This window comes from Lithobates pipiens, unplaced genomic scaffold (assembly GCF_037356315.1).
Source record: "Lithobates pipiens isolate NorthernLeopardFrog02 unplaced genomic scaffold, aLitPip1_a1.2 Scaffold_19, whole genome shotgun sequence".
NCBI lineage: Eukaryota > Metazoa > Chordata > Amphibia > Anura > Ranidae > Lithobates > Lithobates pipiens.
The window spans coordinates 591,606,629-591,621,412 of NW_027507764.1; the positions used below are offsets into that span (position 1 = coordinate 591,606,629).

Consider the following 14,784-nt stretch of genomic DNA (forward strand, 5'->3'; position numbering starts at 1 on the left):
GCGGTATTTTTAGCGCCACTTCAGCTCTCAGCCCTGTCCCTCTTCCAGAACATTCTCACTGAAAGCAGGGTAGGTGCCCAAGAGCTGAAGCACATGTCAGTCACACCCACTGCTACACTAACCATTCCCTGTCCCCAGATCAAAAACAGCTCACAGCATTAGGCCTGCTTAAATTTACCTGCGCCTATGGTAGAGGGTAGTGATGGACGAACTTCCAGTGGGACGTTTTGCGAATGTGAACTACGAACGCGGCCAAAAGTTCACGAACTGCAAGGCGGACCCCATTGACTTTAATGGCAGGCGAATCTTAAAAACCTACAGGTCATATTTCCAGCCACAAAATACTTACTAGCTGTGCACACATAGTCCCACAACATGGCCACTGACATAACACATGTATGAAGTGAATCTTGGATTGACAACGACAAGCATTCTTTTTTTATCTGTGAAATGTTGACAATTCAGGAGGGCATGAGGGCCATAGAGGAGAGGCAAGGTCAAGGCAGCCTATAAACGGGGTGCAGGAGATGATCAGTGCCACAGTCAGGGCAGCGCAGTCCTGTGCCAGTGTCCCAGTGTGCCAACCTGTGCTTGAGCCCCTTCCTCTGCCCGGCCCTTACCCCCACCTATGCAGGGCTCCACTGCGGTGGTCCGGAGGTGCCAGTCCAGTGCTGATCCTCAGCCATGGTGCTGGCACGGCCTGCTGATTGGCTTCTCTGCTGCTATCTCCCTCACTGACACCAGCACCGTGATAGAGAGCACTGACACCAGCACTGTGATAGAGAGCACTGACACCAGCACCGTGATAGAGAGCACTGACATCAGCACTGAGATAGAGAGCACTGACACCACACCACCACCAAGATAGAGAGAGAGCACTGTCACTGTTAATAAGAAAACTCAGAGAGGAAGGAGAGAGGGCAGGAGAATTCAAAAGAACAAGACCCCTATAGGCACAGGAATATATAATCTTAGTGGGACCCCACTAACCAACGATAAAAATCAGGTATTAAATAGAGGTTTAAAGTTTTCCCCCACACATAACTTAAACAAATTGCAAATGTATATTAGTATACAGAAGCACATTAGGGACCTCAATATTAAGAAATACTTTATTTCAAACCCCTCTAGTTCATCAGTTAGGATTTCTCAAACATCTGAAGGTATACATTCGAACCTCCGTAATGGGTCAATTTTTAATCCTCCAAATGTAGATACTAAAAACATGGTGGCTAAGGACCTTGAAAAACTGGTAGTCCGAAAAGCTAATGACCCCTTTTATATCAAAAGGGGCATTGAGCTATTGGAAACCAAAAAGGACCTGGTAATCTGACCAGCGGATAAGGGAGGAGGATTGGTCGTTCTAAGTAAAGCATACTATAGGAAAGAGATGGAAAATATACTCGGGGATAATAATGCATATAGTATATTATCTAAGGACCCAATGTTTCAATTTAAAGAGGAGTTGCATGTCGTGATCGAAAAGGGTAAACAAGAAGGGGTGCTCAATAAAAAGGAGGCTCTATTTTTAGACCCCCTGTGAAGTAATCTATGCAATAATATACAATCTATTATAGCCTATATAACTATTGGATACATGTATTAAACTGCCTATCCCTATAAAATTAGCTAGTCTATAAGAGTCTGATAAGCACAATGATATAATAAACACACCTGCTTAGTGAACAATGTTACATTTATTTCCCAAGAAAATAGGAATATACTAAACAGCAGAATTAGGAAACTAACTTAAACATATTCAAATATTACAATATTATAAAGCTTACTGTAGCACTGACCCCCATAGGGGCTGCTGGTTTTATTGGGCTTACCGTTACCTTCTTGACCTCTTCTCCGTCTAGGGGTTCCCCGTGGTAGATGGCCCAAAGAAATGTGGAAACTGACACTGAATCTTCTTTTGGGTTATTTATTTGAAGTAGAAACAGAATCTCTCAGTTTAGGGTAGAGGGTTAGGAGAAAGCTCAGATACCTTGAACTGCAAAAATGGAAAGTCACTTATAGAAGAAATCCAGAGAATAACCGATTCCACAACCCCCGGATAGATCTCCTCTCACTAGACCTAGCAGCCGGTAGGGTGTTAAGTAAAGTAAAGTCTCTGCCACAGACTTGGATGTAGAATACTTGAGCGAAGTCTCTGCCACAGGCTTGGTTGTAACTGAGGGACATAAATAAAATTTAAAAAACTATCATATGGTACCAGTATCTCTCAGCCAGTCCGGCGATACCATATGAGTGTAGATTCACGAAGTGTCCTTCAACTGAGCCTCCAGACTCCTTCAGAGAAGCCAGCCTTGCGCACGGCCTTCTCCTGAAGAGTCCTCCCCTGGATGCTCTTCCAGTTTCTGGGCCTCTCCTTAGATGAGACGACACCGGACCACCTTTGAATCATTAGGCCCCGATATCCATTCAGGCCTGTCCCTGCAGTTGCTTCACCCCGGGCCAGCCAGCCCCAAGACTTGAAAATGCATGGATCCACACCCCAGGCCAGGAGGGCCATGGGGGCTGGTCAGGAGGACCAGAACCAAACAGACAAAAATTATCTTCTGGCACGGAAAAACCCCAAAGCATGTGATGTCAGTACCTTAAATACCACCTCCCAGAATTCACAGCAGGAGAACACTCCCCTGGGCTGGTTCCGAAAGAAACGTGGCATTCAGTACAACCAGCCATGATCCAAAGGGGAAGAGAGAGAAAGCCAGAGCCAATGTGGCTCCAGCAAAGGCCAGTATTGAAAGGGAGAGAGCTCTTTGTTTGAAACTGCCGTTTTTACAAACCTCAGTGACACCTCATCTAACCCCCCCCCCCCAACATTGCCAGACCCATTCGGTCTTGGACGAATCATAGTGTTCACAGGGCAGTCTTCCTCAGTAGATTATATTACTGTCTTGCCGTAATTGGCCTCTGGGGGCAGTGTTTGTCCATGAATCATCTCTATTAGCCCTGGGCCTTCTTAGCTAGCCTTTATTCTCATTGTAGCCTGTAATCACACATATCACAGCAGGTGGGCTTGAGCCAAGCCATTGTTATTCTGATATGCTGCAAAGCTTTGATGTGTTTCATGCAAACTTAGGCCCCCTGGCTGTATCAACCAGGAAATGAAATACCAGAAGTATGATATGAAACCATGTTGCTATCCAACATATCCCGCTTTGCACCTAAAGGGCACATACCACCCTTCTTCAGACACGGCTCCTATGGAACAGTTCATAACTGTCTTAACGTGTTAGGTTTTCCAACAGGTCCTTAAGAAACAGCTCCTATGGAACAATCCATAATGGTCTTAATGGGTTGTGCTTCCCAACATGTGCTGCTTTGCCACTGAGTGGCACACCACTATCATTCTTCAGTGACAGCTTCCATGTGTTTTGCAGAACCCTGATAATTTACTTTTGCCCAAGATGCATAAGGATACCATTAATCCACCAGGTAAACCCATTGTCAATGGTATTGAATCAGTCTCATCTATACTGGGTCAATACATTGACATTTTTCTCCAACCTATTCCTAAAAGATACGAAACATATCATTCAGATTCTTGAGAGCCTTAAAGCCAAGAAGCAAGTTCCTAATCACAGCGGATGTGAGTTCACTGTATACTGTTATTATTCATGAAGATGCTTTATCGTTGATCAGATGGGCTTTTTTGTCATCTGACCTCCTGAGGAAACATAAGAAATTTATTTTGCGTTCTGAGTTTTTTTCTGTCGAAATATTACTTTCGGTACAATAAGCAGTTCTTCCTACAGACTAGGGGAGTTGCGATGGGGGCTTGGTTTGCTCCCAGTGTCACCAATTTATTTATGGCCCACTGGAAGGAAGAATGTGTGTTCAAAAACTGCCCCCCTGAGCTAGTATGTTACCATAGGTACAGTATCTCACAAAAGTGAGTACACCCCTCACATGTTTGTTAATATTTAATGTTATTTTTTCATGTGACAACACTGAAGAAATGGCACTTGTCTACAATGTAAAGTAGTGAGTGTACAGCTTGTATAACAGTGTAAATTTCCTGTCCCCTCAAAATAACTCAACACACAGCCATTAATGTCTAAACCGCTGGCAACAAAAGTGAGTACACCCCTAAGTGAAAATCTCCAAATTGGGCCCAATTACCCATTTTCCCTCCCCGGTGTCATGTGACTCGTTAGTGTTACAAGGTCTCCGTTGTGAATGGGGAGAAGGTGTGTTAAATTTGGTGGTCACCGGAAAAGAACTCTCTGAGGATCTAAAAAAAAAGAATTGTTGCTCTACATACAGATGGCCTAGGCTAGTGTTTCTCAACCTTTTTACCATGGAGGAACCCTTAGCAAAAAGTCTGAGATCTCGGGGGAACCCCAAAACAAAAATTCAGATCTACAGCTCTCAGAATATCGGATCTGATCAACAAGCTGTAGATCTAACTGTAGAGCTCCCCACTCTTCAATCTCGGCTCCTCGCTCTCCATGCTCGTCTCCCCGCTCTCCAATCTCAGCTCCCCGCTCTCCAATCTCAGCTCCCCGCTCTCCAATCTCGGCTCCCTGCTCTCCAATCTCGGCTCCCCGCTCTCCATGCTCGGCTCCCCGCTCTCCATGCTCGGCTCCCCGCTCTCCATGCTCAGCTCCCCGCTCTCCAATCTTGGCTCCCCCCTCTCCAATCTTGGCTCCCCGCTCTACAATCTCCCTGTCAGTGGAGATACACCCTCTTACAGGCACTTGGTATTCCCTGTCCAGCGACACACACTGAGAGGCTGGCCGGAGGATGAAAGCAGCGACATTGCGCAGGGGGGGTGGACCGCACCCGGGTGACACCATAAAGAAAGCTGGCAGTTGTAGTGGGTGCTGTCAAGCCCCCCTCTTTCCACCCCCCATCAGCGAAGCTGTGATAGCGGCAGTGTGACAGGGGAGAGGCGAGCTGCGGGATGTCAGATTGTTTCCCCCATTCGCCCCCCTTTCTCCTGTCAGCAGTGCAGGAGGAGAGATAGCGGACAGCTTCCTGCCCGCTTTTTTTCCCTCCCTATTGATCACAACACAGGGCCAATCACAGCAGACTCGTGGAGCATTATAGGACATGTAGTCCCAGAAGATCGGCAACCCATTGCTCTCCACAGGGAAGAGACTACAGCTCCCAGCATGCACTCTGCTGGGGGGAAAAAAAAGAGAGAGAGAGAGCCTGAGAACCCAGAAACAAGCTGGGGGAATGAGTGACATACTTTAACTGCTCCAAAAGACAGAAACAGAAAGAGAGGAGTATACCGGTGGAAAAGCCAAAGAGAAAGCCACGCTGCTAACAAGAGAGAGCCACGCTGCTAACCAGCGCCACCAGAGAGAGCCACGCTGCTAACCAGAGAGAGCTACGCTGCTAACCACAGAGGGCCAGGCTGCTAACCAGAAAGAGCCATGCTGCTAACCACAGAGAGCCACGCTGCTAACCAGTGCCACCAGAGAGAGCCACGCTGCTAAAAAACTCCACCAGAGAGAGCCACGCTGCTAAACAACTCCACCAGAGAGAGCCATGCTGCTAACCAGAGAGAGCCACGCTGCTAAACAACTCCACCAGAGAGAGCCACGCTGCTAAACAACTCCACCAGAGAGAGCCACGCTGCTAACCAGAGAGAGCCATGCTGCTAACCAGTGCCACCAGAGAGAGTCACGCTGCTAACCAGCACCACCAGAGAGAGCCACGCTGCTAACCAGAGAGAGCCACACTGCTAACCAGGGCCACCAGAGAGAGCCACGCTGCTAACCAGCATCACCAGAGAGAGCCATGCTGCTAACCAACGCCACCAGAGAGAGCCACGCTGCTAACCAACTCCACCAGAGAGAGTCACGCTGCTAACCAGCACCACCAGAGAGAGCCACATTGCTAACCAGAGACACCAGAGAGAGTCACGCTTCTAACCAGCACCACCAGAGAGAGCCACGCTTCTAACCAGCACCACCAGAGAGAGCCCTGCTGCTAACCAGAGCCACCAGAGGCCCATGCTGCTAACCAGAACCACCAGAAAGAGCCATGTTGATAGCCAGAGCCACCAGAGAGCCATGCTGCTAACCAGGACCACTAGAAAGAGCCCTGCTGCTAACCAGAGTCACCAGAGAGAGCCATGCTGTGCCGCTACCAGGGTACAGATATGCTAGATCCTAGGGACTGAGCCATTAGGAACTGCCTATCCTGCTATCCTCTAGCACTATACTGCCTCTGCAGGCTAGAGGATAGCAGATTAAGCAATTATTGACTGCCGCAATGAGCTCCAATGCTATGCTTCTGGCCCAAAAATATTGTGTGTGTATGTGTGTGTGTGGGGGGGGGGCGCAGTTTGCCATCCTCGCCCTGGGCACCAAATGACCTTGTCCTGTCACTGTTGGGAACACTAAAAACAACATTGGGCGGATATACATCCGCCACAATGTTAAATCGTGCCGAAACCCCTGAGGATTTCTCACAGAACCCCAGTTGAGAAACACAGGCCTAGGCTATAAGAAGATTACCAACCCTGAAAATGAGCTGCAGCATGGTGGCCAAGACCATACAGCGATTTAACAGGACAGGTTCCACTCAGAACAGGCCTCGCCATGGTCAACCAAAGAAGTTGAGTGCACGCGTTCAGCGTCATATCCAGAGGTTGTCTTTGGGAAATAGACGTATGAGTGCTGCCAGCATTGCTGCAGAGGTTGAAGGGGTGAGGGGTCAGCCTGTCAGTGCTCTGACCATATGCTACACACTGCATCAAATTGGTCTGCATGGCTGTCATCCCAGAAGGAAGCCTCTTCTAAAGATGATGCACAAGAAAGTCTGCAAACAGTTTACTGAAGACAAGCAAAATAAGGACATGGATTACTGGAACCACGTCCTGTGGTCTGATGAGACCAAGATAAACGTATTTGGTGTCAGATGGTGACAAGCGTGTGTGGCGGCAACCAGGTGAGGAGGACAAAGACAAGTGTGTCTTGTCTACAGTCAAGCATGGTGGTGGGAGTGTCATGGTCTGGGGCTGCATGAGTGCTGCCGGCACTGGGGAGCTACAGATCATTGAGGGAACCATGAATGCCAACATGTACTGTGACATACTGAAGCAGAGCATGATCCCCTCCCTTCAGAGACTGGACCGCAGGGCAGTATTCCAACATGATAACCACCCCAAACACACCTCCAAGACCACCCCTGCCTTGCTAAAGAAGCTGAGGGTAAAGGTGATGGACTGGCCAAGCATGTCTCCAGACCTAAACCCTATTGATCATCTGTGGGACATCCTCAAACGGAAGGTGGAGGAGCGCAAGGTCTCCAACATCCACCAGCTCCGTGATGTCATCATGGAGAAGGGGAAGAGGACTCCAGTGGTGACCTGTGAAGCTCTGGTGACCTCCATGCCCAAGAGGGTTAAGGCAGTGCTGGAAAATAATGGTGGCCGCACAAAATATTGACACTTTGGGCCCAATTTGGGCATTTTCACTTAGGGGTGTACTGACTTTTGTTGCCAGCGGTTTAGACATTAATGGCTGTGTGTTGAGTTATTTTGAGGGGACGGCAAATTTACACTGTTATACAAGCTGTACACTCACTACTTTACATTGTAGACAAGTGTCATTTCTTCTGTGTTGTCACATGAAAAGATAGAAGAAAATATTGAGACAAATGCGAGGGGTGTACTCACTTTTGTGAGCTACTGTATATTGATTATTTACTTGTGATTTAGAAGGGCGAAAGATCTGGTTTAGAGTTTTTTTTTTTTTTTTTATATAAATTAAATGCCAACAATAAAAATATTATCTCATCTTGGAATATTAGTACTGAGTGGACAGTCTTTCTCGATCTAGAAATTTTTAAAGAAAATTTTATTTTTAAGATGATCAATCATTTTAAGCCGATGGACCGGAATTCTCTCATTCCATTAGGGAGTTGTCCTCATACCAAATGGCCGTGTAACATACCCAGAGGGCTGTTTATTCATCTACGAAGGAACTGCACCTCAGGGGAAGATTTCATTGCCCAGTCTCAGGTTCCGTCAACTCGATTCCAGAGAAAGGTTTCCAGGAAAGGGTGTGATAGATTAGACCTTGAGTAGGAGGTGGAAATGGTAAGAAAAATAGATAGAAAGATTTTGGTTTCCAACATATCACGTAACAATGCAAATACTTCTACTAATATGAAGATGGTTCTGGACTACAACATCCAATATAAAAATATTAAAGCAGGACAGGATTTTGGGTCCAGTCCTCCCCGAAAGGCCTCAGTTCATCTACAGGAAAGTACCCACGCTTAGGGACAGATTAGCGCCAGGGGTAATTGCCCCCCCCTCCCCCTCACACTCAAGTAGGCTCTTTTCCTTTCTGCCTGGCTTCTATGCGTGTGGGGCGATGTCCAGCCTGTAGGCAAGGCAGAGGTAATATGAAGAAAAGAAAGGATTTTGTGGCAGTTGCCACCAACAAGACTGATAAAATCAAAGAGTTTATCACTTGTGCGACCACAGGAGTCGTATATATGTTGGAATGCCAGTGTGGCTTGCAGTACTTAGGTAGAACTTCCAGACCGTTTAAAGTCAGAATTGGAGAACGTGTTAATAATATTAAGAATGATATTAAGAATTAAGAATAATATTAAGAAAGGACTCATAACCCGTTTCACAATAGTGACCCCAGACACCTCAAATTTTAGGGTATTGAGAGAGTTAAGAAACACTGGAGGGGGGGGGGGGTAATTTTATTTGACAACTTAGCCGTTGAGAATCATACTGGTTATATGAAACTAAGGTGGCAGTGCCTACGGGTCTAAATGTAGAGTTTGACTAAAATAGCTTTATTACGGATCGCTAATTGAATTTTACGTCATGCGATTTTTATATTAATTTTTTGCATAGAAAAGATTTTTCATGGGAATTTTTCATATGAATTTTTATATGGATTTTTTTATGTGTGAATTTATATATATATGAATTTAGTATCTGATTATAGAAACAAATTTGTGTGGTTCTATAAATGTGATGTGTGAAATTTTTTAGAATTTTAAATATTAATATGTACTGTGAAGAGGAGGTTGGTTGCTCTGACGCTTTTTAGTTTTAATGTGTTTTTTCTTTTTATACATTATGCAAATGATGAGTTTTTGTATATTATCCATAACAATTTGAGCACTACTGATATTGTTGATCATTGATTGAGCCATTACGATACATTTTTTTTCCCCTTTCATGTGTGTTTTCCAGAGTCTCCATTGCTAGCCCCGAGCACCGGGACCAATCTGATCCCGAGCACCGCCGAGTGTGGCCGAGTGCGGCCGGGTGCCATAGCAGGTCCCGCCTTCTGGAGCCTGCACGTCTATGATGGACGTCCCACTGGTCCAATGCCAGGACCGCGGGACGTGTGACGTCCATCATAGGTGCTGTTGGCTCCAGAAGGCGGGCATTACAAAGTGGTTGCTGCGACACATCCCCGCTTGGCGCTCGGGCGAGCTTCTCTCCCCTCCTCCTTGGCTCCTCCTCTGAGGACTGACTGCTTTGACACCGCACATCACGGCTGAGGTAGGTCAGACAGTGTATGTGGGTCAGTGTATGTTAATGTCAGTGTAGGTAGGTCACTGTAGGTAAATGTAAGTGTAGGCAGGTCAGTGTATGTTAAGGTCAGTGTAGGTAGGCCAGTGTAGGTAGGTTAGTGTATGGTAAATGTCAGTGTAGGTAGATCACTGTATGTTAATGTCAGTGTATGTTAATGTCAGTGTAGGTAGGTCAGTGTATGTTAATGTCAGTGTATGTAAATGTCAGCGTAGGTAGGTCACTGTATGTTAATGTCAGTGTATGTTAATGTCAGTGTAGGTAGGTCAGTGTATGTTAATGTCAGTGTATGTTAATGTCAGTGTAGGTAGGTCAGTGTATGTTTATGTCAGTGTAGGTAGGTCAGTGTAGGTAAATGTCAGTGTAGGTAGGTCAGTGTATGTTAATATCAGTGTAGGTAGGTCAGTGTATGGTAAATGTCAGTGTAGGTAGGTCAGTGTAGGTAAATGTCAGTGTAGGTAGGTCAGTGTATGTTAATATCAGTGTAGGTAGGTCAGTGTATGGTAAATGTCAGTGTAGGTAGGTCAGTGTATGGTAAATGTCAGTGTAGGTAGGTCAGTGTATGTTAATGTCAGTGTAGGTAGGTCAGTGTAGGTAAGTCAGTGTAGGTAAATGTCAGTGTAGGTAGATAAGAAAAAACTGGGCATATAGCTCAGAACAACCAAGAGGAAACAACCTCAAAGAGATGAGTTTCCTATTGGTTCAGTGGGAACAGGGACTATTGCGGTATCAGAAATTAATGTGAAACAATCATTAAAACACAATTACATTTTATTATAATTTGATCCATATAAAAGATAATACAAAGACATTGCTGTAGCAGAACCACATTATTAAATCCAGTCACAGGACCCAATTGGTTCAAGTTCTAAACAATTAAATGTTTTACGGAGATACAGAGATGACGCATAAATCCGACCGGTTTCGCGGTACTAAGAACACCGCTTCCTCAGGGAACGTCACTTTTATAAATCTAGTATGAAAAATATATATATAAATATACAATAATACCATACAAAGTATCAATAAAATTTTTTTACAAAAGAAAGAGATAACAATAACAGCAGTATTAAATAGACAATACATCAAAATTGCATTAGGAAAAACAGTATTGGATCATAACTCACCCCTGGAGCTCCCAACCCACAGCAAACGAGCGACCTACTTCGAGACACCCTCAAAACAGGGTGCCCCCCCTAAGGGCGGACACGGGGGGCAAGGTGGAGAGACTCTGAACAGCGCATACAAGGACTGAAAAAAATATATAAATAGATGCAATGGTCCATTTAGACGATGTTCAATAGAAAAAAATAAATGTATCAGAGACCATGGGCTGATAAAATAAAGCAGTATAAAAGAATGAGTATAGAGATAAACAGGTAAGATCTCTCATGCCGACACTGGGTGCCTTTTGTCGGCATGAGAGATCTTACCTGTTTATCTCTATACTCATTCTTTTATACTGCTTTATTTTATCAGCCCATGGTCTCTGATACATTTATTTTTTTCTATTGAACATCGTCTAAATGGACCATTGCATCTATTTATATATTTTTTTCAGTCCTTGTATGCGCTGTTCAGAGTCTCTCCACCTTGCCCCCCGTGTCCGCCCTTAGGGGGGGCACCCTGTTTTGAGGGTGTCTCGAAGTAGGTCGCTCGTTTGCTGTGGGTTGGGAGCTCCAGGGGTGAGTTATGATCCAATACTGTTTTTCCTAATGCAATTTTGATGTATTGTCTATTTAATACTGCTGTTATTGTTATCTCTTTCTTTTGTAAAAAAATTTTATTGATACTTTGTATGGTATTATTGTATATTTATATATATATTTTTCATACTAGATTTATAAAAGTGACGTTCCCTGAGGAAGCGGTGTTCTTAGTACCGCGAAACCGGTCGGATTTATGCGTCATCTCTGTATCTCCGTAAAACATTTAATTGTTTAGAACTTGAACCAATTGGGTCCTGTGACTGGATTTAATAATGTGGTTCTGCTACAGCAATGTCTTTGTATTATCTTTTATATGGATCAAATTATAATAAAATGTAATTGTGTTTTAATGATTGTTTCACATTAATTTCTGATACCGCAATAGTCCCTGTTCCCACTGAACCAATAGGAAACTCATCTCTTTGAGGTTGTTTCCTCTTGGTTGTTCTGAGCTATATGCCCAGTTTTTTCTTATATACGTATTGGGACGATGGTATCCTGTTGATTTTGGAGGCTTTTTTGATTAACTGTCAGTGTAGGTAGGTCACTGTATGTTAATGTCAGTGTAGGTAGGTCACTGTATGTTAAGGTCAGTGTAGGTAGGTCAGTGTATGTTAATGTCAGTGTAGATAGGTCAGTGTATGTAAATGTCAGTGTAGGTAGGTCAGTGTATGTTAATGTCAGTGTAGGTTAGTCAGTGTAGATAGGTCAGTGTACGTATAGGTCAGTCAGTGTAGGTAGGTCAGGCAAGTCAGTGTAGGTAGGCCACTACCATTAGTGTATGTAGGTCAGTGTATGTAAATGTCCAGTGTATGTAGGTTAGGCAGGTGAGTGTAGGTAGGTCACTATCGTCAGTGTAGGTAGGTTAGTGTAGGTAGGTCAGTGTATGTAGGTCACTACCTTCAGTGTCACAGCCCAACCAAAAAACCTGCGTCGCGTACAACCCCCCCCCTCCCTGTTTCCGGCCTTGGACTTCGGGCTAAAGCCCCTGGTCCTTTTGCCACCTAGCAATGCCCCTGCTTACAGCTGGGGACTTTATTTGCCTTACTCCCTATTTACTCATTTATATGTATGGACTTTCTCTCTGAAGTTTTTAATTCATACATTTATTAATCCTTAGTGATTTTGTCTAGTTTTATTTAGTGCTGCACTATTTATGTTTTTAAAAATATACTGCAGTAAACCTGCAATTATGCTCTAAAAATATACTGCATTAAACGTGCAATTATGCTCTAAAAATATACTGCATTAAACGTGCACTAACGCACTGAAATGTACTGCGTTAAACACGCGTTAACGCATTGCAATATACTGCATTAAACATGCACCAATGCACTGAAATATACTGCGTTAAACGTGTACTAACGCACAGAAATATGCTGCATTAAACATGCACTATCTCACTGAAATATACTGCGTTAAACACGCTCTAACAGATTGAAATATACTGCATTAAACATGCACCAAAGCACTGCGATATACTGCATTAAACGTGCAGTAACGCACTGAAATATACTGCGTTAAACACGCGCTAACGCATTGCAATATACTGCATTAAACATGCACCAATGCACTGAAATATACTGCGTTAAACGTGCAGCAATGCACTGGAATATACTGCATTAAACATGCACTAATGCATGGCAATATACTGCATTAAATGTGCACTATCGCACTGAAATATACTGCGTTAAACACGCTCTAACGGATTGCAATATACTGCATTAAACGTGCAACAATGCACTGCGATATACTGCATTCAATGTGCACTAACGCACAGCAATATACTGCGTTAAACACGCACCAATGCACTGCCATATACTGCGGTAAACATGGCCTAATGCACATCCATGGGAACAAACTTTGCTCCCTCTAACCCAAACCTGACCATGGGTCACTTGGGAGTCACAAAACATATGGGCCAACAATCCCTTCATGTCCAATATCATCTTTTACGGTCATTTACATGACGTAAACATCATCTGTGATGGGGACACCAATGACATAGAGAAGTTAGTCTCCCACTGCAACAACAACAACAACATGAGCTTAGACTTCACTTCAGTACAAGACCACACACACCTAGCATTCCTGGACCTAGACCTATACCACGAAAATGGCCACATCTTTGCCAAGAATTACAGCAAACCAACCGCAGGAAATTCCTTCTTACACTACAACAGCTGCCACCATCCTCGCTGGATCAATATTATTCCTAAGAGCCAATTTTGCAGTCTCAGACACAACTGCAAAAAAACTATCCGACTACCAGATTCAGAGTGAAACCCTCAAACAAAAATTCCTAGAAAAGGGGATCCCTCCCCCACTCATCGAAAAAGCATATACCACATATATAAACCCAGAAATGAAAATGTATCAAAAGTAATCTGCTTCATCACTCAGTTCCACAACAAACACAGAAACATGGAACACATAGTAAAGAAGCACTGGCCCATACTACTGCAAGATCCTCACCTGAAAGATAGCATACCAACAAAACCAAAATTCTCCTACAGAAAAGTCCTCAACATTTATTATTATTTTTATTATACAGGATTTATATAACGCCGACAATTTGCGCAGCACTTTACAACATTAGGGCAGGCAATAAAATTACAATACAATTCGATACAGGAGAAATCAGAGGGCCCTGCTCGTTAGAGCTTACAATCTAAGAGGGAGGGTCAAGTGATACAAAAGGGTAATAACCAAAGAGAAACATTTTCAGGGATCACCTAAAAGTAGATACAGTGGTGTGAAAAAGTGTTTGCCCCCTTCCTCATTTCCTGTTCCTTTGCATGTTTGTCACACTTAAGTGTTTCGGAACATCAAACCAATTTAAACAATAGTCAAGGACAACACAAGTAAACACAAAATGCAATTTGTAAATGAAGGTGTTTATTAATAAAGGTGAAAAAAAATCCAAACCATCATGGCCCTGTGTGACAAAGTGATTGCCCCCTAAACCTAATAACTGGTTGGGCCACCCTTAGCAGCAACAACTGCAACCAAGCGTTTGCGATAACGTGCAATGAGGCTTTTACAGCGTCCTGGAGGAATTTTGGCCCACTCATCTTTGCAGAATTGTCCTAATTCAGTTACATTACAGGGTTTTCAAGCATGAACTGCCTTTTTAAGGTCATACCACAACATCTCAATAGGATTCAGGTCAGGACTTTGGCTAGGCCACTCCAAAGTCTTCATTTTGTTTTTCCTTCAGCAATTCGGTGGTGGACTTGCTGGTGTGTTTAGGATCATTGTCCTGCTGCAGAACCCAAGTTCGTTTCAGCTTGAGTACACGAACAGATGGTCGGACATTCTCCTTCAGGATCTCTTGGTAGACAGCAGAATTCATAGTTCCTTTTATCACGGCAAGTCTTCCAGGTCCTGAAGCAGCAAAACAGCCCCAGACCATCACACTACCACCACCATATTTTACTGTTGGTATAATGTTCTTTTTATGAAATGCAGTGTTCCTTCTACGCCAGATATACTTGGACACACACCTTCCAAAGAGTTCCACTTTTGTCTCAT

The 14,784-nt window shown here is 44.1% G+C and overlaps 2 long non-coding RNA genes across 2 annotated transcripts; one reads left to right on the forward strand and one right to left on the reverse strand.

Moving 5' to 3' along the window:
- Window positions 1-10,294: 10,294 nt before the first annotated feature.
- On the reverse strand, window positions 10,295-10,827 carry LOC143998421 (uncharacterized). The gene is made up of 2 exons (XR_013277917.1): window positions 10,669-10,827; window positions 10,295-10,514 (listed from the first exon to the last, which is right to left on the reverse strand). It is a non-coding gene; the product is annotated as an uncharacterized LOC143998421 (long non-coding RNA).
- Window positions 10,828-11,067: 240 nt separating this feature from the next.
- Window positions 11,068-11,600, forward strand: LOC143998422 (uncharacterized). The gene is made up of 2 exons (XR_013277918.1): window positions 11,068-11,226; window positions 11,381-11,600. It is a non-coding gene; the product is annotated as an uncharacterized LOC143998422 (long non-coding RNA).
- The last annotated feature ends 3,184 nt before the right edge of the window (window positions 11,601-14,784 follow it).